The sequence below is a fragment of the Acomys minous genome (genome assembly GCF_964271855.1).
Source record: "Acomys minous genome assembly, chromosome: 18".
Classification (NCBI taxonomy): domain Eukaryota; kingdom Metazoa; phylum Chordata; class Mammalia; order Rodentia; family Muridae; genus Acomys; species Acomys minous.
In genome coordinates, this window is record NC_140501.1 from 17,640,992 (window position 1) to 17,668,072 (window position 27,081).

Genomic DNA, 27,081 nt, shown 5'->3' on the forward strand with positions numbered 1-27,081 from the left:
AGTTAAGGAAATTTCTACATAATTTAATTACTGTATGTCAGCAATCAAAGTCTACAGTTTGTAATTTGATGTTTCTGGTGTTGGCACCTAGAAGCTTCCTTCTGTAAGGAGCCGTTAGTCTCAAATCACTCGATGCACTTCACAAAACATTTCCTTAAATATTTTTGGGACGCCGCATGAGGAGCGGGAGAGGCTCTAAGGGGTCACAGAAGCAGGAAAGTGCCCGTGAGCCACAAGGCAGGGCAAGAAAAGGAGACTCTTGCAGGAAATTGGTCACAAAGGGGGAAATTTAATGCCTTTTGGTGCTCTATCCCAAGAAGCCACCACCAGCCAAGGCACAGCCTTCAGAGCCTCACGCAGTCCCCAATGCACGGAGCTTCCGAAGTGTCCCATGACCTTCCGGCAGCCATGCCTTTAGAGGGCACCAGAGCAGGAATGGCAACAGCATTCCGAGATAGAGACGGAGGAAATCAACAGTCACGTCATAATGTTGTAGAAGCCGGGTGTGGTGGCACCTGCCTTTGTTCCCAGCACTCAGGAGGCAGAGGCACTTGAATCTCTGTGAGTTCAAGGCCAGCCTCATGTACATAGTAAGTTCCAGGACATCTAGGGCTATATAAAAAGACCCTGTCTCAACAAACAAACAAACAAACAAACAAACAAAACAAAACTTTGGAGACACTTACTACACATGTAAAATCTAGCTATTTCATCTAAAGCCAGGCAAACTTTTATTTAGAAAACACGGTGAAATTTTTTGTGCAAATAATGTTTGCTTAGAGAACAAATTCTCCTACTTTCCTTCATTTTTTCCTCTTTATGTATGCATGTACATATGTGGTGTGGTGTGTGTGGTGTGTGTGGTGTGTGACTCTTGCACACATCTCACATACACTACCCCTTTGGGTGAATGCTTATATACAAAATCCTGAAAATAGTCTCCAGAAGGAAATTTCCAATCACTCGTGAATTCTCAGGAATTGTCTCAGCAGATCCCAAGAGGTAGTTTGAATTAACAATATATAGCAGAATTAACTAAGAGGACAGAAAAAAAATCTAGAGGTTAGCTTTGGTTGCATGGTTTAAAAGCTGTATGAGGAGAGTATTATATAGCGTCTCATTTTCCTCAACTCAAGAATGGGAGAAATATGTTTTCTAAGGGCTGTGTAAGAGGAAATGGGGATAAGTGCAACAGTAGCTTAGAAGGCATTCAGGTTTCTATCAAGCATTAACAAAAACGAAAAGCAGTCTTAAAAAAAAGTAAAGAACCAACCAGACGTGATGGTGCATGCCTTTAATCCCAGCACTCGGAGACGCAGAGGCAGGCAGATCACTGTGAGTGTGAGGCTAGCCTGGTCTACAAAGTGAGTCCAGGACAGGCAAGGCTATACAGAGAAACCTTGTCTGGAAAAAAAAAAAACCAAGCAAACAAACAAAATCAAATCAAATCAAAACAAAACAAAACAAAACAAAAAACTCCACAAAGGCTTACAGGGCTGGAGGGATAGCTCACCCATGGGTAAAGATGTCTGTGGCCAAGCATGGAAAGTTTTGATAGTCCGAATCCACATAAAGGTGGAAGAACTGACTCTCACAGGCTGTCCTTTGCCTACACTTACATACACAACACAAGATGAAAGAAAACAAAGCAGCCATAACGAAAGCGATCATTGTAAAATAATGATGTGGTCTTGGGAATGGGCATAGCATCTTGACTGACATGTCACTCAGGGTGTTGCTTACATGTGTTGGCTGCAGTGGGGCTCAGAGGGACTGCACAGTGGGAGCTGTGTTTCCTGTCCTGCTGTTTCTACAATAAGAAGTTGAGGTTGTTATTCTGCCATACACTGGCCCTTGGCCTTCAGTCTTGCACTACTTCTTTCCTAGGCCCCAGTAGCAGTTTTATTTGTTTTTTGTTTTGTTTTGTTTTTATGAGTCAGGGTCTCACTATTTAGCTCTGGCTGTCCTGGAATTGCCTGTGTACACCAGGATTTCTTTGAACTCCTGGAGATCTACCTGCCTCTACTTCCCAAATGCTGGGATTAAAGGTGTGTGCCACTATGCCTAGTTTCTGTAGTCTTCTCTCTCCATGGAAGGTTTTGAGTTAATTACATCTGACTACTGTGTTCACCATGGCTTGGTCTTGGAAACCTGATTGGGAGGGTGACGAGCAAATGAAGAAGTGATAGACACTGAAGAAATGATAGACAAAGCTGGAAGGCTTATGGCCATTCCCTTCATTAAGCAGTATTTGGAGAGAAGTTGAAACTGCAGAACTCTGTAGAACATCTAAGGATTAGATTCAGTAATCACTTAAGGGTTCTTGCTTAGGGTCAAATGGATTTGATGGCAGATGGCACATAAAGTAGGATTCTCCCATTCTCTGCTCTCTGGTTGCTGCCTGACAAAACTCTTTTTTTTTGGGGGGGGGGAGGGAAGAAACATACTTGTCTACTAAACCCAGATAGGAAACCCATGACAGACCAATGTATGGCTAACTACCAAAGTCCAGTTTGGTGAACCAATGAGTTTCATTGGGACAACTTACAGGAATATGAATGAAGGGTTATTTAGAAACACAAATGATTCAAAGACAACTGTATCACCAAGACCCACCCCAGCATGGGTGACAATTCACAAAAGCTGAAAAAAATCTGGGGCACACTGTATAGCCTGCAGGCAGCCCAGCAGGTTGGAGAGCCTCCTTTCCAGGTGCCTCACTTGATTTCCCCCTCTTCCAAGCAGCTTGGCTGGTTTCTGCTTCTTTCAGGAACCTGCCTGGTCTCGGTCTTCTTTGCAACTCAGCAAGTAAGCAAGGCTCTGCTTACTCTGGCAAGGAGGGGCCTAGTGAATCTGCTCAGTTTCAGGGAATAGTTGAAGCTATTTTGTTACTGTTCTTTATCCCTCTGTTTAAGAAGCTCCTTTTAGTGTTGAAGGAGGCCATTGCACAGCACTGGTCTGGGGCTAGTCAGTGGACGGTTGGTTGGTAGATGCTCCTAAACACTCTAGAGGCAAGAGCTTCTCCAGAGACTCAGGAGAATCGATGGTAGGGAAGAAGCAGATTAATTTCAAAACTTCTTTTTAAAAACCGTGTATTTGATTTTTTGTGTTTTAGTGCTTAGCCTGCATGTATATATTACATGCATATATGTAGACCATGTGTTTGACTCATGTCCAAGGAGGTCAGAAAAGAGCATTGAAACCCCTGGAACTGGAACTGAAGACAGTCGTGAGCTGCAATATGGGCACTGGAAGTCAAACCTGGGTCCCCTGGAAGAGCATCTGATGCTCTCAACCACTGATCCTTCTCTTCAGGCCCAATTCCAGAACTTCTAAGCCTGCTGTCTTACTTGAACATTCTAGAAGCTAGGAATACAGCTCAGTGGTAGAATGCATGCCTAATGTGCACAATACTCTGCATTCAATTCCAAGCCGTTTCCACCCCACTCCCAAATCTAATGGCTTTGTCACTTAGAAAGCTGCAAGCTCCTTAGCTTAGTACAGGGGCCCTTTATAACTTAGTCCTAAATTTGTCTTTGCATCCTTAATTCCCTAATGAGAAATTCCCTGACTTGAAACTCACCTACAGGATGCTATTCTTCAGGCTGGAATGTTGCCCTTGGCATCTGTTGACTGCTACCCCATCCAGGTCCCAAGCAAAGCCTTGCTGCAATGCTGCTTTGAATGGACCATGTCTGTCCTTGTCTCTCTCCCTCACTGGCCCTTCACTTCTGAGTCTCATGCTCTGTCTGCGGATCCTGACTGATTTTTTTTCCCATAAGCTCTGACTCCTCTGCTTTTGTTTCTACGCATAGTGTAAGGACAAAGGAACAAGCAGTGTGAAGGAAAGGATGTTTTGTCATTCCCAGCAGGAGCTGATAAGTGGAAGAGGATGGCCAGGAGGTCACTTGCTCTGTGTGGACAGTGGGCATGGCCAAAGCAGGCTGTAGGAAGGGCAGTGCTGGCTGGTTCAGGGGAAAAAAAAAAAAAGACAAGCTCAAGTCCCTGAGATGAGTGATTGATGTTAGGTCTGGAATAACATTTTCCCATCATTCTTCTAAAACATTTATTTTTTCCTTTTTTCTCTCCCTCCTTCCTTCCTTCCTCCTTTCCTTCCCTTCCTTCCCCTCCTTCCTTCTCTTCTTCCTTTCTTCTTCTTCTTCCCCCTTTTCCCTTTTAAAATTAGTTTTTAAAAAATTGTAATTAAAACATTTTATTAGGCTGGCCACGAACCTTCCATGTAGCACAGGCCATCTTTGAACCCCCAATTTTCTTCCTCTCTTAGCCTCCTGGTACCAAGATTACAGGCATGTGCCACCATTCCTGGCTTATTTCTGTGTTTTCTTTGCTTTTTTGAGGCTTACCTCAAATTTGTAGCAATGTTTCTATTTCTACTTCCTACCTTCTGGGATTGTAGGCATGCATCATTATGTTGTCCAAGCTTCCCCCTTTGTCATCTTGGCTGGTGATGAAATTGCAAGCGTATGCTATTGCACGCTGGTATCCTGGGGTGCCTTGGTGAAACAACAGGAACACACACTTAGGTGCAAGTTCTTATCTCTCATCAGATCAGAAGTGAGTGTGCAGTGTTAACCTGAATACATCACATCCCAGTGAGTGTCCTGTGTCTGGAAGCCACACGCTGCAGCCCAGCCTGAAATTCCTTTGGCCAGACATTCAGAAGCTCAAGTTCCTGTGTCAATAATCAATAACCCTAATCCGCCAGAACCAGGCAACTTGTCAGGCCCTTGCTTAATCAGAATTTTAGGAAGGATGAAGTCTGTAATGAATCCTTATAAATTTGCCTTCAAGCCTCTCCTGGCTGATGACAAGCCTTGCATATGGAGATCCACATTTGCTGCTCAGTGGGAGAGCGTATTTGACATTTCAAAGACTACAAAATATGATCTGGAAAATAAGCACTGCTGTAGTAATTTTGATGGCTGATCATCTGTTTAATGTAGTGTCAGTTAACTTAGAGACGGTGAACTAGGCTGACTTGATTTGTTATCAATTTTCAGTGCTGTTTAGCATCCTGAACAAAAAAGCAAAACAAAACAACCCCCCCCCCCCCCGCCCCCAAGATCCAAGAAGGATGAAGCACCAGGATGGAGTTTTATCCTTATGAGATGAACTGTCAGGAGCTTTCCAGACTCTAAATGTAGGCTGCTTTGATTAATTCTGAGACACAAAAAGGCACTTTATGTTTTCAAATGCGAGGAAATGATATTCCAGACAAAGGGCCCATTGATTCCTCCTTCATCTCTGTTCTAATGTTAGTGAGCTCCAACCCAAGGGCACTCATTTAGCTTGAATTGACTCAGACAAATAAATTTTCGGTTGGAATTCTGTTTGATAACTTTTGTGAGTATGTTACTGCCTTTGTTAAAATGCTGACTTTTTCTTTTACTGATAGCTTTAATGACATACATGCTCGACTTGGGACTGAAGTTGTTATGTGTCAGTTCTTGAGGATGTGGGCAAGTGATTTAGAATATAGATGCTTTGATGTTCAAAATTCCATCTTTTGATTTCAGAACGTGCTGTGTGACCCAAATTTAAGAAGTATAGATGTACACCAACCCACCTGAACGGTTACTGAGAACATACCATAGGAGAAGCCAGCTGCTACCCTGCTCTTCCTCCTCAAGCCTGCTCCCCATAAACACATCTTTTCCATCCCCATCATTAGTTTCTTGTGGTATCTCTTTCTAGACAATACGCTCCCTTGACTATTTGTTTCTTGGTAGAATCAAGTTTAGATTGATCAGTTTCAGAAGTCCCCACTGGCTCATCGTTATGGAAGGTGAGGCTGTAGCTCTTGTCAACCCCCTGGCCCGCATTAATACACTTACACCATTGTTTCTTAAAACAGTATATCACGATTTTTTTTTCATAGGGATTAGGTAAAGGCCAAAGGTAGAGTTCATTAAAAGAAGAGAATGAAGGCTAGAGCTGGAGGTGTGAGGACATGGAGCCTGCCAGATGGCATGCTTGGTCAGCTACCAGGATCTGTGCAATGGAGGAGTCATTTTTATTTTTTCCTATTGAGAAAACAGTCTTTATTTTTTGAGACAAGTTCTTACGAAGGTTTTACTAAATTGTTGAAGCTGACCTGGAACTCACTGTGTAGATCAGCTAACTTGAATTTAGAATATAATTTTCCTGGTAACTGAGATTACAGTCACTTGGTCTATCCATATTTGGAATTTCAAGTCTTTTTTCCCTAGTGTATGCCTATCATATTTATTAATTTATATATTTATAAATGTATCTTTATACTATGTATTACTAGGTAATATGACATATATTTGTAATTTCTAGTATTAACATTATATTAATATAGCCTTCCTTTTCTTGACCTCTTTTGCTAGTTACTTTTGTGTCACCAGCAAGAGTGACGTTTGGAGGACAACTTTGTAGGCGGCATTTTTCTCTTTTCACCAGGTGGAGTCCAGGTTTGAACTCACCTTGTCATACTTGGTCACAGTCACTTACCCACTGAGCCATCTTGTTGGCCTTTAGTTATGCAAATTAATATACAAAATAGTATATACTTAATACATTATTTATTCTGTGTGATATATTATGTATTATAAATAATTATATTTCTGTTAATAAATATTACATAATAGAAATAGTTTACATTTTATACATTAATGTCATAATCCTTCTTTTATGCAATGGTTTATCTTTTATCATATATATATATATATATATATATATATATATGTTTATCATGCCGAGGATAGAATTCAGGGCAACTGGTTCACCACTGAGCTACCCTCCAAGTACCACACACAAACACACATTCTTTTTTGATGGAATCTCACTGTGTAGCTCAGGCTATCTTCTAACTTGAGATTTTTTTTTTTCTACCTCTGTCTCCAGAGTGCTGGGATAATAAGTGTGTGCTACCATGCCTTGCTGAAACAATATTTATTTCCCAACCTTCAGATCATTCTTGATGCCTCTGGTTGATACACCATTAGCAACGTTTGTTTCCTTTATTGTCAAAGTTTCAACTTCTTGTTCCTTTTCCGTAGTTGGATTAACACTTGGATTAACTGTAGTTCAAGCTGTCCTTATTCCTTGTTTTATGGAAGACAATTGAGTTCTGACTGCCTCTGCGTCCATAGCTGCTTCCTGTAGCTCATTCTCCACACAGCAGCCAGATAGTGTTTGAAGGGTACAAAGAGGTTTACTTCACGCCCTCCTTGGGCCTCCCATTGACTTGCCTCTTTTCTTCATAGAACTTACCACTACTGAATGTTATTCTACAGTTTGACTGGTGATTTTACTTTCTTCACTGCTCAACTGAGAAAATGCCTTCAGAAGACTGGGCTGTAGGCAAGTCTCCAGGGCATTTTAAAATTAGTAATTGCTGGAGGAGGACACAGCTCATTGTGGATGGTGCTCTCCTTGGGCTGGTGGATCTGGGTCATAGAAGAAAGCAGGCTGAGCAATCCATGTGGAGCAAGCTAGCAAGCCTCCATGGTCTCTGCATCAGCTCCTGCCTTCAGGTTCCTGCCCTGTTTAAATTCCTGTCCTGCCTTCCTTCAATGATTAACAGTGGTGTGGAAGTATAAGCCAAAGAAACCCTTTCCTCCCCAGGTTGCTTTGGTCAAGGTGTTTCCTCGTAGCAACAGTGACCCTAATTAGGACAATCAATCTCCTAATGTTGTTTACTTAAAACAGAACATGCTTATTGTTAAACACAACCAAAAGCAAGCACAAAACAGAATTCATGACCCAGTTGAGTCACACAGAAAGTTTTCTTTCTCTGTCCACATGTCACTTTTTATAATTTTCTTGAACTATTTGTGCAGTGGGTTGTTATACACATTTACAACAAAAACAATGAGTTCTTTTTCCAGTCAGTATTGTATTGGTTTAACTTAAGAGCATATGGCAATTTACATATAAACTGTTTTATGTTTGGAATAATAAAAATGTCAGCACAAATAAGAAATGTTAAACATGGTGATATTTTTATACCATGTAAATTTATTGCTCCATTTAAAAATTAAAATTATGAAGGAATATGATTGATACTGCTCGGTGCAGTTACCACAGAGACCGGGCAACACTATTGGAGCTGTTCCTTCATTTTCTGGCCAAGTGCTGTTTTATTTGGTAAATAATTTGACAGCTGCAATGCACTCTTTTATCTTGTAGCCCCATATGAAGCCTACCTCGCACGCTGAAGACTGCTCTGGCTGTATTGACTCAGGTGTAAACACGTTTCTTACGCAGCCTTCCTCGGAGGGGTAGAGTAAGCTGCTGCTTGGCTTCTTCTTTTTGCTTTGCCCGCTTGCTGGCGTTTGCTCTGGTGCTTCTCAAGTCCCCGAGGAGGCTTGTTTTTAGATTCTTCTCCCAGGTTAAACAAGAGTACAAGGTCCTTGGAGTGCAGGCCGAAGAGACTTACTCTGACCTCTTCAAATGGAATAAAATAGAGTAGACAAAGAAAGGGATGGGAAAAGGAGACGGGCCTGAACAAAGGGCGAGTCAGACAGACAGTAGATCTTGTATGATTTACTCAAGGTGTTTTCATTCCTTCTAAATTTTGAAAGAGGTGAAAGATATGTGAGAACACCTGTGAGTATATATAAAAACAAATGCGTGCATAAAATCCTGTATCTAAACCATCTGAAATAACTCAAGCCTGTCAGCTGGATTCCCTAGGAAAAAGAATTGGTGGAGAGAAATTCTTTAAAGTAGTTATTGCCTCTTTTGGGATCAGAGAATGAATTTTGACTTGTGTTTAGAGACTACATTAATATGAGCTGTACAAAGATCTAGATAACATATCCCAGCCATAAAAAAGAGATAAAACCAGAAAAATGGAAATTTTTTGCATCAACTTCAGCCTTAGACAGGGGTCAACAGGGAGTTGTTGGGCAGCAGTCTTAAGCAGAGGCGCCTCCTGCTTTTCCTCGATGGAGTGCTTGGTGCCCGGAAGTGTTCGTTGTGTGCCTTTGGAGCAGGCAGAAGACTCATGGCATTAGTTCTAAGTAATGTCGCTAGGAAGTGACTCAGTTCTTAAGGCTGGGTGATCATTTCCTGTCAGGGTGTGTGTGCTGTCCCGCTCATCACAACCCTGGAGGGTTGCGATTCTGCACTTCCGGGTTCCGGTTTCTTCTGATGACCTTCGTTTTCAAGACAGCCTGTCTGACGAAACAAAGTAAAAGAAGTGGTGAGAGGAATAGGTCAACCCGAACCACAAATTCTTCTTTGTTACTATTCAAGCACTTTCTAGAACTTTCTTGAGTGAAGGACGTAAGAATGATCTGAAAAGAATATCCCTGTATTCAATAGCGATCAGCCGCGCACTGTGTGGATGTGCCGGAAAAGCAGGCAGGTCTCACCGTCGGTGTTGCAAGGTCTCTATTGTTGGTGATGCTCTTACCTTTCTTATTTGCCTTTAAAAAGGGAAAGGAGGTGAGAGGTACTCAACAATTGGGCCACATTATATACTTTATGGCAGACCTGGAAATGAACTAGCTTCAAAGTGAAAGCACCACCAGAAAAACCTGACACAGTAAATATTTGTGAAGTAAATTGATAGATAGGTAGAATAATTTTAAGGAAAATCCACTGCTGTTAGCACATAAGTCATTTTGCCTTTATCCATATTAAAATCATCTTAAGATTATAGAAATCGTTTATTATCACAACATATTACCAACAGTAAATAATACATCTTCATAGTAAAGTGGTACTTTAAAATTAAATAAAACGTTAAAAATGTGGCCTTGTCTATACTATCTACTTAATAATTGTAAGAATTGGCGAAGGAATTAAATATTATTTTCCTTGTTTTATAAGCTGTGTCAAAAATCTGACCACTGAAAGTGGCTCTTGAAAGGCAAGGGTTGAGGATCTTTTACTTTAAGCTTTTCTTTACTGTTGCAGGTAATAGGGTGCTTAATCACATATTAGGGACATGGCTGACAAGCTATGGGCAATAACTTTCATTCCTGTCTTCCAAGAAAGACAGACAGAAAGAAAATGAGTATTTATCAGTTGATGCTTTTTCCCTGCTATGTTTTCATGGGTGGTACTCCAAACTACGGCTTCACCAAGAGGCTTGCTCTAGGAAAGCAAGGGAGAAGCATGTGTCAAGGTGAGGCAAGGTGCCACCAGGTGACACCTGCCCAAGGTTGAATGGGGCCACATAGATATTACCATAGAAACAGCAGAAATAAAGGATGAGTCTGAGCAAGAGACTCTGAGGTGGTTGTGAGATAGGGCCATTACATACTAAGCAACAACTAAACAAACAGAAGCAAGGATGGGACCAATACAAACAAAAAAAGAAGCTAAAAGCAGTCCTGTCATCAATCACTATATTCACACTCTTTAAAGGATGCTAAGACAGTTGATCAGAGAGAAGCATAGAGTAGACAGAAGTCACTAGAGTACAGGGATGGCGTGTGGAATGGGTACAAGTTCACAGTGGGAATTGTGGGCCCAACATTTTCCAGCCCAGAGTTAAATACTGGCTGCAATACCAATCACACATTTCAAAATAACTAGGAGAAGAGGCTGGAAGTTCATTACACAGAGATGATACTATTTGGAGAGATGTAAGGTTAAGGAATCTAATTTGATCACTACACATTATAGACATGTGCAATTATATTATTAAGTTCCATAAGTAAAAACAAATAGCTTACCTTCCCAGAGTACTCTTGGAACGTTGGAGTCTCAACCAATTCTGTAGTTAAAGATAAGTAACATCTCTGAATTTTGGAGATACAGAAAAGCAGTTGTCAGCATTCAATTAATTAAATAAGGAAAGAAAACTGAAATGATAAAATGCTTCAAATTGAATGACAGACAGTTCTTGCTTTCTGGGGCTGTGATAAACTGCCACAAACAAAACCAAGTCCCGAGGAAAGGGGCCTCTTCCAGATCACAATTCCCAGATCACGACAGGAACGGAAGCTGAGACCATGGAGGCACGCTCCTTACTCACTTGCTTCCCCTGGGTTGCTCAGTTACATTTCCTATCCATCCCAGATCCACCTGCTAAGGAATTATAAGTGCCTCAGTGGGCTGAATCCTTCCACATCCATCAGCAATCGAGAAAACAGCACACACACACACGTGCCTGCAGCCCAGTCTGATGGAGGCATTCCCACAAATGAGAGTCTCTCTTCCCAGGTTTGTCTAGGCTTATGTCAGATGGACAAAAACTATGACATAGATCGAGTAAACTAGCTAATAACAAGATGATCAGATTGAATTTAAAAGACTCTACGCAGGTATAAAACTGTAAAGAAGGGCACAGATGGCTTAGGGAATGTAATCAATCATACACGCCGAGAAATCACCCAAACAAAAGCCATAGATGTACATAGCACACGTAACAGGCTTTTTATATAAAAGGATAAAAGGTCCACAAATAATAGCAATATACTAACTAAAATTGCCAGGAAGACATAGCAAGTCCAAACTTGTATATCTCTAATAAAATATCCTTAGTATGTAGTGCAAAATTTGACAGAAGCTTCCATGTCTTTGGGCAGCGTGGATTAATAACCTTGTAAGCTACTCGTTGTGCGGGATTCTGGGAGTGTCCCAGTGAGTGTTCTGGATTTGGGTTGGTGGTGTTGAGGAAGGAGAAATAGGCTGCGGGCAGAGTGCCTGTTGAGCTGAGCCACTGCTCCTAGTAGTACCCAAGCATAACAGCCACATTCTCCTTTTGAGGAAATGCAAAACAAGACTCAGAACTGAAACAAGAAGGCAAGGAATGGAAAGAAGCCAGCTTGTCAGGGATTTGGGTTCCCAGCTTCGAGGCTAAGAGGAGTTAGTGGGAGCCTCGCTGTTCTGAGGTAAAGAGATGTTTAGTTTATTAGGGAGGAATGAAAAATGTTCAGATGTTGAACTATGTCAGAGGAGGTCAGACACTGTGAGTTAATGTGAAACAAACCAACTCAGCAATGCCTGTTTCATGCTGTGTCTACAATTTAGGGCCATTTCTTCCAGGTGGTGTATGCTGCAAGCACAGCCACATACAATTTTAATTTTCTGGATAATATCCTCATTCTGGTTCTTCCCCCCACCCCTAGCTTTTCCTGGCTGGCCAATCTGTATAGTTGTTGCAACACTCCAGTCCCAGCTCCTTTCCATCTCAGTTCTTGCCCCAGCAATGTGAGCATGGGTCACGCACACATCTTCACGCTCCTTCGATGGTTCTTCCTTTAAGGGTCTGATCATTCTAAGGGAAGGGAGTATTAAGTGCTTGGTGGGCACTAAACTTTACTACTGACATTACCTATTAAGTATCTGTAAAGGAAATAATAAAATGGCAGCTTTTTAGAGCTCATTTGTGTCTCATAAACTATGGGTTAAAACCTCCCACTTTATTGCACTTTTACTTATGTAATTATTACTGTATGGGATACGACAGTGCAGGGCAATCAAGACCCGTCTCTCAGCTCCTACAGAGAGCCAGGCCCTACATCAGAAGGCCATCTATCAACGTCTAGAGCTAGTTGGAATAAAAGATAACCAGAGCAAATAAAGACAGCTGGTAGGCAAGAGATAATCTCTTAATAAGGAAATGTAATAAACACAATGTTAAAATCAGAGACTATTTGTTCCTGTTCCTGTTCCAATCGTATGGGTGGCTCCAGATTTGCTCAGTGCTTTCACCTTAATTTGCTCATCCAGAAAATGGGCAGTAATCAATGTAGATTAATGAAGTTGGAACTAAATGATTCGATGTATGTAAATATGTTGGTACTGGGATTGATGAATTGTATGTGGCCAGTACATGTTAAATCATCATGGATTTATTGGAGGAACTTTGATAATTGTTTCCTTAGGCATGGTCCATCAAATGGCCTAGTAGTATGCCTGATTTGATATTTATGAAGCTATTTGACTGGTAGTCCAGCTATTTATAAACGTGTCCCCTCCCATTCTGATAAGTGCTTAAACCAGTTATCCCAACTGACTCTCCATAGGGGAAAAAATATCTGTCTTCATTTACTGCAGCTGGGAGTGGTTAGGGAGAGACTAAATCTATTCGATTACAGAAATATTGTGTGAATGCCCACCAACTTCGCAGCGTTGCTTTTGGTTGTAAGAATAAGCCACAGTCCCTTATTTCCAGTATTTATGGTGTAATATAGTACATAGACACAGATGCAAATACTGCCATACGATAGAGAGAACTTAAAAGGGGCTGCCTGAGGAGGGGGGGTATGCTTGGATTAAGATTCAGATTTAAATTAAACCAATATTTAACCAATAAGCTACTGGATTTCAGACACTTTTCTTAGCATTCACTGCCGTTCCATATTGAACCAATCACCCACAGCTTTAAATTGGAACATTACTTATTGTGATATGCAGTGCTCACTTTAAAATCCCATTGCAATAGCGTTATTTAAGCTAGCTCTGTCTATGTTTCAAGTCAGGAGAAAAGATAAAAGGATCCTTTAAGAAACAGCATTGCTGCTCTGTAGAGTTACGTTTCTCAGCTCCTCCTAGGTATTGTTGCATCATTAATCTATTCACTTCATTGACTCAGCAAATGCTCATTAGGCCTTCCTTCCTTCCTTCCTTCCTTCCTTCCTTCCTTCCTTCCTTCCTTCCTTCCTTCCTTCCTTTCTGTTTCTTCTTCTCCTCTTCCTCCTCCTCCTCCTCCTCCTTCTTCTTCTTATTCTTCTTTCTTCATGTGCTAGGCATGGAGGATTTACAGACAGAGGATCTATATTCCCCAGATTCAAGTTTACAGCAAAAACAGTAGTACATCAATAGAGATATTCCAGTCGGTTGGCAATCTATAATTGAGAAAGGAAGTAGTGATTCACTTATTTCCTTGAAATTCTCTCTGAGCTGATGGAACACGGCTCCGAATTCTCAGTTCTATAATGCTGAGTTTTCTGCAGCATCAGCTGTAGTGCCAGGCTCACAATACGGGCTCTACCTGTCGTGCACTACAACTGCCCTCCACTCTCCCCAGAGTATAAAACACTGCTAACTTGAGATTTCTCCTTTTTGAAGATTACAGTGTCTGTAGAGACAACTTGAAGAAGTGACCACTTAAATTCAGGGAAGGATGCGAGTGATGAGGTTTGTAGGTAGGGAGTCTGGCTGCAGGCTCTGTCTGTCTCACCAGAGAAAGTCCTGAGTCACAGTAGAAAATAATGGACCATGGTGATTGACAGAAGTGAGACCAACTGAGTTTAACCAGGATCGTTTGTGTGACTCTGGGCTTGTATCTTGCTTTTGGAGCATGGTGGGCATCCCAGTGGCTGCACAACTGAAGACAATGACTACTTCTTTCCCAGAATCCATTAGTAGCCAGCACTTTCACAGGAAGTGGTAGGGCCCCATGGGCTCCTTCTTAATTCATGACTCACTGTTGATGAGCCTATCACCCAGAATGCACCTTATTTTGTCAGAACTGAGCTTTAAGACATCCTTGACAGACCTTGATAGTCGTGGGTAAGTCACTCACTCTCCTTTAGTTTGTTTTCTTATTATTACAAGACAAAGAGTTACCATTCCAGAGTCACTGTGTGAATCAAACAGAGCCAACACATATAAATTGCCTAATGTGATGCTTCGTGTGCTGCAGACAGTAGCAAATTACAGTGTGGAGAGACCAACAGCTGATAAGGCAAATGACTAAATACAGAATGTCATGATGATAGAGGCTATGGGGGAAACCAGTGAAAAGAGATTTGTGACTTCAAATAGGGTGGTTAGGGACAGGGATGTTTGCCCAAAGCTGTGGAAGAAGTGAATCCTAAAGAAATCTGTAGGAAGAGGGAGCAGCCTGTGCAAAGTCTGGGTCTCTGAGATCACAATATCATCAGGAGTGTGGAAAGGAAGGAAGGAATGCATGTGTGTGCATGTGCGTGTGCGTGTGTGCGTGCGTGCGTGCGTGCGTGCGTGCGTGTGTGCGTGTGCGTGCGTGTGTGTGTGTGTGTGTGTGTGTGTGTGTGTGTGTGTGTGTGTGTGTGTAGGATTAGGAAGCAGGGGCAGATGAAGATAGAGAAAGACCATGGTAATATAGGGGACAGGACAGTGCAGATGGACGGGGCCCCTCTTGGCCTTTAGAAGAGATTAGCTTTCCTCCTAAGGAAGGAGGAAGCCTTGAGAAGTTCTTGTGCAGAGGAGCAACATGATCTGCTCACATATGTAGAAGGCCTCCCTCCAGAGGAATGGGTAATGCGATCTGCCTAGTACAGATTGGATGTCTTTATCTGAAGTACTTGGCACCAGAACTACTTTGGATTTCAGTTTTTCCTTTGAATTTTTGAAATATTTGTACATACATAGCAAAACATTTTGAGGATAAACATTGTGTCTACACTTAAAAATTCATGTATGTTTCATATATATGTACATATATATGTATACGTATATATCTTATACATTTAGCTTGATGATAATTTTCTGCACCATATTTTACCATAATGAGAAACAAGATTTGGAATTTTCCTTGTGATAGTGTGTCACCTCTAAAAACTCCTGAATTTGGAGTATTAGATTTTTGAATTTTGTAGATTAGAGATGCTCAACTTTGTAATTAGCATTAATGGTAGACTCAAGGATGTAAATGTTTTATCTGAAGTACTTTAGAGACTGACTATTGTGTTCTTACCATAAAAATCCTGTTTAATATTTACAACAGCTCTACTTATGACTTACAGTTGTGCAGAGAATATGCTTGTTCTACACACACATGCATGCACACACACACACACAGAGGAAGACATATTATGCATGGAGTACATTTAGTGTTGCACATACGTACGACTGTTTGGAGCTACTAACAGTGACAATGGAATGGATAACCGTGCTATTGTTCAGGCCTCCTTGGGCAGACATACCGTTGAGATTTGAGGGCTTCAGCCTCCCTGTCAGGCCTAGAAGATGCTATCTTGCATCAGGCATCCTGGCATCTGGCCTTTACTTTCTTCCCGGCTCTCCTTTCTCAATGTTTCCTGAGCCTTAGGTGTAGGGATTGCATTGTAGATATACAAAATGGCACCAGGCTCTCCACAGACACTTATTTTCTGCATTTTGACAAGTTGTGGATTGCTGTAGTGACCTTTATCTGCTGCAAAAAAGAAACTTCTTTGATGAAGGGTGAGACCTACATGTAACTGTGGGTGTAAGGATAAATATTTAGAGTAATTTTAGATGCTATCTTGTTTTTGGGAAGTTCTATTTCATCTCCAGTCATGTGTAGTTGACTAGATTGCAGTAGCAGGCATGAGTTCCCCCTATTGAGTAGGCTTTAAGTCTAATTAGACAGCTACGGCTACCCGCCTGGTAATAGTTATTGCTATTACACCAGGGAACATGTCTTGTTGGGCAAGGCAGAGCTGTGTTTCGCAGGCTTTACAGCCAAGTAAGAAAATTGATTGCTCTTCTCCCTTGGCAGCTTGCATAGCACCCTCCAATACTATGAGAGCTAGTCCTCAGGAAGAAGAGTTCCAGGTGAATATCAGGTCAATACCCACCTGCAGGTCCTGAGTCTAATGTATGAAGTGTCTTCAGCAACAGGCTCAAGTTCTTTGGGGCTATGGAAACCAACAATGCTGGTTTGTTTTGCTTTGGGGGGTCTTTTGGAACTCTATAACCAATAACTTGAAGGGAAGTTTCCCTTCCCTGGCACTATGGTACTTTTAGATAGTCTGGCTCCTAGGAGAGTGTTATTACCCTGTGTGACATAATTATATAGAATGCAGCGAGTTATTCCAATTTTCTTGTGTCTCGTGTTGAGACGTGCTTTGTGCCCAAGTACGTTGTCAGTTTTAGAGAAAGCCCCATGAGTGTAGGTATATTCTTTGTGTTTGGGTAAAATGTTCTATAAATATCTGTTAGGTCCATTTGGTTCTTGTAGGCTTTGATCTTTTTTAAAACCTACTTTATTTGGGGTTCTTTAGTGCCTCTACCTCCCTGCTAACCCACCTACCCTAGATAGGGGAGAAAAAAGGTTAGTAGGGACAATGGAAGTAGACCACATCATTAGGATCCCAACAGACCCATTAAACACTAAACCCACAATTTAGCAAAAGTGACTGCAACTGCAGCAGCCAGAACCTACAAGTGTTCTCTGGAGAATTTCTCTCTAGGAGCATCTTGAAGCAGAATGATGAACAGCCAAGCAATGCGAAGCAATTCAAAAGGTGATTGATATTTGTTATTTGGACTATTGATACTCTCCCATAGTACACACAGAATGTTTTTCAATGGGCAAAGATCATGCCCCCAGAAGAGGTAGTTCCATTTCTAGTGTACCAGCATCATATGCTCTCTCACAAGTCTGTTTCCAGTGGACAACATCACACACTCTCACACAAGGCAGTTTCACATCCCACACTTGGGATCAAAACAAATACATGTTTACATCCACCGAAGGTTCATAACGTCTGTTAGCTCCAGCATTTCTGGATGTCCTGTCCATTGGTGAGAATGAAATATTGAAGTCCCCCAGTATCAGTGTGTGAGCGTCATTGCATGATTTAAGCTGTAGTAGTGTTTCTTCTACACACTTGAGTGCCCTTGTGTTTGGGAAGTAGATGTTAAGAATTTAAATGTCACTGGCCGAGCACGAGGCACCATGATAGGTGTTGACATTCATCATAACAAGGACCAAAAGGCTTGGCGCTAGGAGCCCAAGAGCCGCGACATCTACTTGTGGCTGCTAGTCAAGCTGTCTAGGTTTCTGGCCAGGCGAACCAACCCCACCTTCAATCAGGCTGTCCTGAAAAGGTTATTCATGAGTTGCACCAACTGGCCACCTCTGTCCCTGTCACACATGACCTGAAAGATGAAGCTTCATGGTTGAGAAAACAAAAATACCGTGGTTGTGGGGACAGTCACAGATGATGTGAGGATCCCGGAAGTGCCTAAGCTGAAGGTGTGTGCACTGCGGGTGAGCAGCCGGGCCCGAAGTCGCATCCTCGGCTTAGGGGTAAGAACCTCACCTTCGACCAGCTGGCCCTGGAGTCTCCAAAAGGCCGAGGCACCATGCTCCTTTCTGGTCCTCAGAAGGGCCGAGCAGTGTACCTGCATTTTGGCAAGGCCTCAGGGACCCCACACAGCCACACCAAACCCTACGTCTGCTCCAAGGGCTGGAAGTTCGAGCATGCCAGAGGCTAAAGGGCCAGCTGAGGCTACAAAAATTAACCCTGGATCTTACTGTTATTAAAAAAGCATTGGGTGTTAACAAAAACAAACAAACAAAAAGAATTTAAATGTCATCTTGGTAGATTTTTCCTCTAATGAATATGTAGTGTCCTTCCTCATCTCTTTTGATTAGTTTTGGTTTGAAGTCTATTTTGTTAGATACTAAAATTGCTACATCAGGTTGCTTCTTAGGTCTTTTTGTTTGGTATATCTTTTTCCAACCCTTTAACCTTAGGTACTGTCTGTCTTTGATGCTGAGGGATATTTCTTGGATGCTGCAGAAGAAGCATCCCGTTTTCCATTCCATTCTGATAGTCTTGTGTCTTTTTATTGAGACCATTGTTATTGAGAGATATCAGTGAACAATGATTGTTGATTCCTGTTATTTTGTTGTTGTTGCTGCCGCTGGGGGGAGTGTGTGTGTGTGTGTGTGTGTGTGTGTGTTTGAGTGCATGTGCTTGAGGAGGAGTGAATCAGGCCAGGGGGAGTTTTACATCCTCTTTGACTGGCAGCCAGAGTGCTTCTTTATTTGTACAGAACTCAATAGACAGGCACAGATTCATGTTGTTCCCAAACATAGATCGTATCATTTTTGTTCCCAGGCATTTTGTCCCTCTTGGTCATAAGTTTAGTCGCCATTGATAAAACATGACAGAATCATAATCATTTTATAATCATTTTCCCTCATCAACCCTATAACTCAACTTTTAAGAATCTTATGGTTCCAAGGGTACTAGAGAGAAAGAAAATCTCCAAGCTAGCCTGGGCAGGTTGCATGTCCTGAGCAATGTTCTATCAGTTTCTAATGGTCATCTTCAGGCCAAAGCTGCTGTAGTTATTACTCAATTTCTGCCACAGTACAATGTTTATATGTAAATGCCTAATCTTGATATATTTCTTTTTTGTTCCTTGGCTACCACAGTGGCCTTGCACCAGATAATTTTCTAGGAAGAGGAGGTATGCCTGAATGCCAGAAGAGGGCATCAGATCTCACTATGGATGGTTGTGAGCCTCCATGTGGAATTGAACTCAGATACACTATTCCATGGGCTAGAGAAGTTGGCAGCAGATCAGGTTAAAAGCCTCTTCCTAGTATATGCTCAATCAATTACGGGGCATATAAGATTGAGGGACACGTACGGTATGCCCCTTGAGGAAAAGATATAGTGTTTACTGTTTAAATTTCCCTTTGTTCTGATATCTTGTTCCTGAGTAAGACAGGAGGTCTCTGTCATCTTTATTTGAGTCATAACCTCCAGATCATAAGGAAGACCTTCTCTAAGTAGGGCCAGATAATGATATCTCCCTAAAAGTGGAAGGTATAGCATATTCAGAACTTTCCTGGGGAAGCTTAGAAGCAGTACTCCTGGGAGAGGGCATAAATGATTCATAAGAATTTCCCCATAAATCCAATATCCCCAAGTTGTACAAATATTAAAAGCTCCTGAGCTTGCAACATGTTGAGACCAAGACCCAAAGTGAAAGATGCCACAATGGTAATTGCATCATTTGACTCAGTTTTGCTGGATCATTGTCCAGCATCTGTACTGGCTTTATGATTTTCTCTATTCCTATTAGATATGGCTGTTCTCTCTCTCTCTCTCTCTCTCTCTCTCTCTCTCTCTCTCTCTCTCTCTCTCCCTCTCTCCTTCTCTCCCTCTCTCTCCTTCTCTCTCCCTTATTTTTGTTTATCTGGTTGAGATTATTTATTTCCTGTGTTTTCATGGGTGTAGTTAACCTCCTTATGTTCTTTCTATCACTGTATTTATAGATCGATATTGTTTAAATTTGACTTTATCATGGACTATCTTATTTTTTCCATCTATGGTAATTGAATGTTTTCCTGGGTATAGTATTCTGGTCTGGCATCTGTGGTCTCTTAAAAGTCTGTGGAACATCTGTCTAGGCCCTTCTGACTTTTAGAGTCTCCACTGAGAACTCAGGTGTGATTTTTTTTTTATAGGTCTGCCTTTATATATTACTTTTAAATGGTCTTTCCCCCTTGCAGCATATAATGTTTGTTTGTTCTGTATGTTTATTATTTTAGTTAATATGTGGTTAGGGGGAATTTCTTTTCTGGCCAAGCCTGTTTGATGTCCTGTATGTTTCTTGTATCTTTATAGGCATCTCCCTCTTCAGGTTAGGAAACTTTTCTTCTATGATTTTGTTGAAAATGTTTTTTGGGTCTTTGAGCTGGCAGTCTTCTTTTTCTTCTATTCCTATCCTTCTTAGATTTGGTCTTTTAAGAGTGGCTCAGTTTTACTGGATGTTTTGTGTCAGGAATTTTTTAGTTTTAACATTTTTGTTGGCAAGTGCATCCATTTCTTCTGTTGCATCTTCAATGCCTGAGATTCTCTCTTCTATTTATTGTATTCTGTTGGTCAAGCTTGCCGCTGTGGTTCCTGTTCGCTCCAGCTACACTGGAACACTCAGGGTCTGCTGTGGAGGGAAGTGGAGACACATTGCCTTGGCTGTCATTGATGGTGTTTTTATGTTGCTGCCTCACATCTGGCTTTGGGATGATTATTGGTTGAAGTGCTGATGTCTGAGTTTGTCTTTTTTTGTTGGGTTGGGTGTATTTTTCCTTGGTTTCTATTTCCTCTCTGGAATATTGGAGAGTGTGATGGCTGTGTGTTGCCTGTTTTACTGGACTGATTAGTTGGTGTATTCACAAGGAATGCCTGCTTGAGTTGGGGGCTGGGACACAGCAAGGAGTTGAAAAGGAGGGATTCATAGAAGCTATGGGCAGGGAGGCAGGGAGGCTGCAGCCAGTGGTTTGCTGCAGGGCTAGGGACCAGACTTAGGAATTGAGTCTGGGGGAACAGAGAGAGAGGAGAAGATCTGCAGGCAGCCTACTTGGTTTTCTGTCAGCAGTGGCCTGTGCAAGAACAAGTGTTATCAGCTGCCTAGTCATCTTTCCAGCCAGATATGTTTCTTCTTTCTTTTTTTTTTTCTTTTCTTTTTTTTTTTGTAAATAGCTTATGTTTTGCAAAAATTTTTCTTTCAGTTTGGGGCTTGCCTTTCATTCTTTGTTACAGCATCTTCTGAAGGATCACATTTTAATTTCTTCCAAGGATAATTAATTTCAAATCCACAAAATAATAAGGTAGAGATTTTATTTAAGTTTTCTAAGTGTTCATTTAATTAAATCTTTTTTTGTCTTGAGAATTTCACGTATGAGTACTACATTTACGTCATTCCCACTGCACTGTGCTCCCCTGCTCCCCATTACTTTGCAAATTAATGATGTCTTATTTTAAATTATTATTGTTTTACACACACACACACACACACACACACACACACACACACACACGTAGTTAAAGGTACGACTCACTGAGTCTATTAGTGTTGCTCATACACACTGTTTAGGGTTAATTACTTGGGGTTGGATAGCCTATCACTGGGATTGTCCTGGGAGGAATCTGACTCTTCCTTTCTCAGTTGCCATTGATTGCCTGCAGCTCTTCATCTAGGTGTGGAGGCCTATGAAAACTTTCCCAGTCTCTTCTTGGTAGCCTGCTGTCCTTCCTCTGAGTGCCACTAGGCCTCCCCCTCCAGAGGACATGGTCAAATATGAGGCACCAGAGTACGTGTGAAAGTCAGACCCCTACTCTCCACTCAACTGTGGAGAATGTCCTGTCCATTGGCTAGATCTGGGTAGGGGTTTGAAGTTTACGGCCTGTATTGTCCTTGGCTGGTGCCTTAGTTTGAGTGGGACCCTTGGCATATACGGGGGAGGAGGTCCCCCTCAGTCACAGTCATAGGGGAGGGTAGTAAGGGGAAAATGGGAGGGAGGGAGGAATGGGAGGATACAAGGGAGGGGAAAACCATTGAGATGTAATATGAATAAATTAATAAAATAAAATAAAAAAACTTCCCCATCCATGTTGGCATGCCAGCTGGTGTTGTCATTTATACAGGCCTTATTTAGGCAGCCATCTTGTTGATATTTCTTGGCTAAAGCTTCTCTGACATGTGTAGGAGACATTAGTTAGCTAGCAACAAGTGTTTGGGTTCTGGCTGCCCCCCTCTCCAGCGATTTTGGTGAAGGCTCCCTCATTATTTAGTCTCATAGTTCATATTATTTTTTATTTATTTTTTGTAAAATTTAAGAAATCTTTGTCAAACTCAGGGTAATAAAGTCATTTTTTCTACTTTCAGAATGATTATAATTTTAATCTTTCTATTTACTTAAGCTTTATTCTACAAATGATTGGCTCATAAAAATATTTAAAGACTTAAATAAATGTAAAGACATACTATAGTCATATGCAAAAAAGTCAGCATCGTTAGTCAATTTGCTTCTCATTAACTTACAAATACAACACAATCTCCATTTTTTCCATAGCCTAGTTTTTGGTAGAAATTTTTAAGCCGATTTTGAAGTTTATATGGTGCTAGGAAGTGCCTAAAATAGATTTTAAAAAAATCTTGGAAAAGAATCAAAAAGATGATTTATAACAACTAACTCAAGCCTAGTATAGAGCTACATTTATCAGCAGAGAGAAAAGCTGGCATATGGATAAATAAATAGTGGAGGAGGACAGAAAACCCAGAGATATGCCCACACATTTCACCAGTTAGTATTGGGCAAGTGTGTCAAAGCTGTTTGGTAGGGGGAAAGGATAACTTTATCTTTTCAGTAAATCATGCTGGGACAATGAGATATTTATACTCAATCAAATAAACCTTGGGGATTTGGACATTTTTAACGACCAATATCTAATGAAATATGGGGATTTGAAAAGATTTCGAAATAACAAGTTATTAGACATACTATTTCAATTTAAAATGGTGAAAAATGCATCTCCAGCCACATGAGGGAATTCACAGAAATGGTCACATGCAGAGGGGCCAGCACTGATACACACTTCACCAGTGCCTGGTGTGTCTTCTGCAGAAACACGCGAAGAGTCCAGCAGCGCTCCAATGTGCAGAAACAGAGAGAGGACAATTGCATGACTTTCCATCGTCTGCCTCAGCAAGCCAGTTTGCAATGACACTTTAAAATATAAAGTTCAAGATTAGGTTGGTTTCAAGCATTGTAACAGGCCAGGAAAGCAGATTCCGTGCTGGCTCTTCTGGGTCAGAATGGAACTTACAGCTGGGAATACTGCAAAAACTTGTTATCATGGTGAAAGATTTCCTGTTTAAGAAGGAATCCCTTTATTTACCCACGCTCTTTATTACTACTGTTATTTAATAATCCATTCCCTCGCTGTTGTCTCCATAGTGAAATAACAGAAGCACCTTCAGTCTCTTTAGCTCACTGTGGATTTATTAGAGTCTCGCTACCTTCCACGCCAGTAGATGGCATTCTTATTCTTGTTTTTGTTTTAATAGTCTTAGGTTCAGGATAGATGGAATGCCCATCTTATTCCTTTAGTCCAACTTCAAAATGATCAGTTTCTGATACTCCCAGAAGACTAAACACAAATGTAAAAGGTGGTGGACTGAGATTTGCTTAAAAAGAGGTCTATTCCTGATTTTTAAAATTTGGTTGGTTGTTTTCCAGCTGGGTAGGGCAAAGTTCTGGCCCTGATGAGAAGACTTAAACACGGTCCCACGAAGTACCCAGACCTCTCTAGAGCTGCCCAGTGTCTAACAGGCTCTCTGCCATTTCTGGGTGTGGCTCAGGCTTCTCCACTACATGGGCTCTTGTTTCTCTGTACAGGATGACTTCTGGGTATGAAAAGAGACCTTGTGACACCGCAGTGGTTTTGTGGGTGTGCAAGCTGGCCACCCTGGAGAGGCCCTGGCTCAAGCTTCTTCTGTTTCCATGACTCTGCTGCTGGGATCCATTCTCTTACAGCATTGTCAGGGATTCCTGTCTTGGGGCTGTAGGTGCTAAATCTGATCTGCGCCACAGCAGGAGAACCTAACTTTGCATCCCATAAGCCTTGACTCAGGACCACCTTACCATGGACAGGGCAAGCTCCAGATAACCTTCTGGCTTGCTACCCCTGGTGTTACCCAGTTCTTCTACCAAGAGAACCTATAGATGACTAATGTCTGTCATGTGACCTATGTACAGCATAAGCAATCTTAGGCTGATAATTTTTGCTTGCTGCCTACATGTGCCACACTGCCCTGTCTATTTTGCTGGTGTTATGGTGTTCTGGGCAGGGCATTAGGCAAAACAGTGTCTTCCTAGGGTTCCAAATGTGAAATGTGCTTGAAGGCTCCTGTCTTTGCCTTAATTTTTCCATCTATTGGAAAATGGCTGTATATGCTCAGGGTCTTCAGGAGCCATACACATCTGCTTTCCTCTTTCCCTTAAAATTTCCACACTTTTAGATACACTCAGAAAGGCCAGTTCTTCCCATTGGGTTTGTTGAGAGCCTCCCTTATTTTCTTTCTTTGTTACACAGACTATCTTTGCCCTAGATCAGGGTTTCCAACAGTGATATGTCCAAAACTTCATTTTTACATTATAAACATTCTGTATTGTGTACTGGAAAATAAAATTTAAAGCAGCATCTTCACTTTATTATAAAGGAGATGTAAGAGGACAGGAATTTTGTCTAAAAAGATATATGACACATACTTAGAATCACTATAAATCCTATAGCCCTAGATACAGATCATTGTAAATATTGCATTGCTTACTCAAATATCAAGAGAAATATGCTTTTGTCAAGATTGTGCAGACTCTTGATAAAAATATGAATACAAACATGGCATGCCCTTGATTGGGATTTTAACTGCCACTCTACAAGTTCATGTGTTGCAGTTGTATCTGTATGGCCTAGGAAGCCAATAACGATACAATGGGATTGAAGTGTAATTTAAAGCTGCAAGTATTATGCAGGGCCAAATCTAAACTGCTGCTAATCTATTAGTAAACTAAAATAAATTACTCTAATCCTATGTCCTCATAACCTACTATATCTCAATCTCTTACCAATCTGATTCTCCTGGGGCAGCTTCTCTCCAACTGTCCTCTCTCAACTTTCAACTCCCAGCTCCTACTCCTCTCCTGGAAGGAAGTCCTGCCTTCCACTTCCTGTCCTTCTGCCCAGCTGGTTGGCTAAACCTCGATTTATTGACAGCTGCTACATCCACTCAAAGCATTCCTCCACAATTGATAAAAATCTGAATACAAACATGGCATGCCCTTGATTGGTGTTTTAACTGCTACTCTAGAAGTTCACGCATACTAAAATGGGGCATGCAATGCTGTGTGTGCATTTCTAAAAGAAAACTTGACAGTAGACACACACATGCTCATCAATGTGATCATGTGCAGCTTTTCTGTGGGAAGTAGAATAAGTCTTCTTTGTTCATTGTAAGACATGGAGAACTCTGCCCTTTGTTTCGTAAAAGCCAGTAATACCCAGCCATTGGTTCCACCCAATTTCCAAAACCTCTTTCAAGGGGCATAGCATTCACATTGAGACCCATGGGTCCAGGCCCCTTTCTTTGAAATACCTTTGTACTGTCTTTAAGATATGTACATCACAGATTTAACAGAATTCCACAGGATGAGCCTTATATACATATTGCAGAGAACCCCAAAAACTGTGCTGTGAAACGTTTTTGGTACAAGTCACCCATTACCAATAGGTTTGGCTCTATTTTATTTGTCTAGACGTTTGTTTGAAGACCAAAGTACCACAGTGTGCTATCTTCTCATCCTGCCATTGTCTATTTTTTAAATGAAACTACCTTTTCATAAATTTAAATCAACTCCCACTCATCCACTAGGAAATATAAAAAACTATGAACCAAAGAGGCCCAGTGTCTTCATCTGCCCAGTGGGGGCAAATTGAGAGGCTTTATCCTCTATCCAGAGCATTTCCATCATGTTACATTGTTCCTGTGGTAAGGATTACTCTGTTGTTCTTTTATTTGAATCAGTGCCTCAACAGTTTTTTGCACTGTTGATGTCAATCAACTCACTAGGGCTTGAGTGTACCTGAATGAAGTGATGCATGAGTTTCCCAACCAGAAGACTTAGAAGGTAGGGCTCTTGTTAAAGTTACAGTCATCTCACAGGTCTGATTCAAAGAAGACATCCAGTGGGTAAGAGCACTGGCTACTCTTCCAGAGGACCAGGGTTCAATTCCCAGCACCCATATGGCAGTTCACAATTCTCTGTAACTTCAGTTGCAGGGGATCTGACACCCTTACACAGACATGCCATGTGGGCAAAACACCAATGCATATAAAATAAAAATATATAAATAATTTTTAAAAAAATTCAAGGAGCTATGACAGTGGCTCTCAACCTGTGGGTCATGAGGGTCACATATCAGATATCCTGCACATTAGATATTTATATTATGATTTATAACAGTAGCAAAGTTACAGTTATGAAGTAGCAATGAAATAATTTTATGGTCAGGGTTCACCACAACATGAGGAACTGCATTAAAGGCCACAGTATTAGGAAAGCTGAAAGCCAGTGGGCTACGGTTTTCCTTGGCTTCCTAGTTCATTTTTGTTCTTAGGCTTTGTTTACTGGACTTTCTTTTTTTCCTTTTTTATATCAATATTTTCCTTTATTATATCAATATTTTCATTGCAGAATCTCCAAATGCTAACTTGGACCAATCCATCTTGCCTGAAACCAGATAATCAGATAAATCAAACATGTAAAACAGAACTGAAAACAATTTAGCCTTCTCCTATTGATGTACCAAATCCCATCTAAGGGGAAGGAAATTTGTTTCTTCTGTGCAAAATTAGAAACAAAAAAATCCATTTTAAGAGCAAAATGTATCCTCTAATCCTGTACATTTGAGCACTTCTGATCTATCTAAATGTTATTCTTTCTAAATCAGGAATAGAACAGTTGGAGTAATGGTTGGGTTGTGAATGGTAAAATCTATATGTGTGTTAGGGAAAGCATGCATATGTAGCAATTGACTTAACAAGGTGTGCAGCCCCATGCACATTTATGTCTGG

The 27,081-nt window shown here is 41.2% G+C and overlaps 1 long non-coding RNA gene and 1 pseudogene across 2 annotated transcripts; one reads left to right on the forward strand and one right to left on the reverse strand.

Annotated features, from left to right (window-relative positions):
* Nucleotides 1-8,111: 8,111 nt before the first annotated feature.
* Nucleotides 8,112-25,114, reverse strand: LOC311589191. Its single transcript, XR_014776441.1, has 3 exons — nucleotides 25,076-25,114; nucleotides 10,680-10,745; nucleotides 8,112-9,171 (listed from the first exon to the last, which is right to left on the reverse strand). It is a non-coding gene; the product is annotated as an uncharacterized lncRNA (long non-coding RNA).
* On the forward strand, nucleotides 17,600-18,141 carry LOC311589549 (large ribosomal subunit protein eL18-like; annotated as a pseudogene). Its single transcript has one exon. The product of its transcript is annotated as a large ribosomal subunit protein eL18-like (transcript).
* Nucleotides 25,115-27,081: the final 1,967 nt, after the last annotated feature.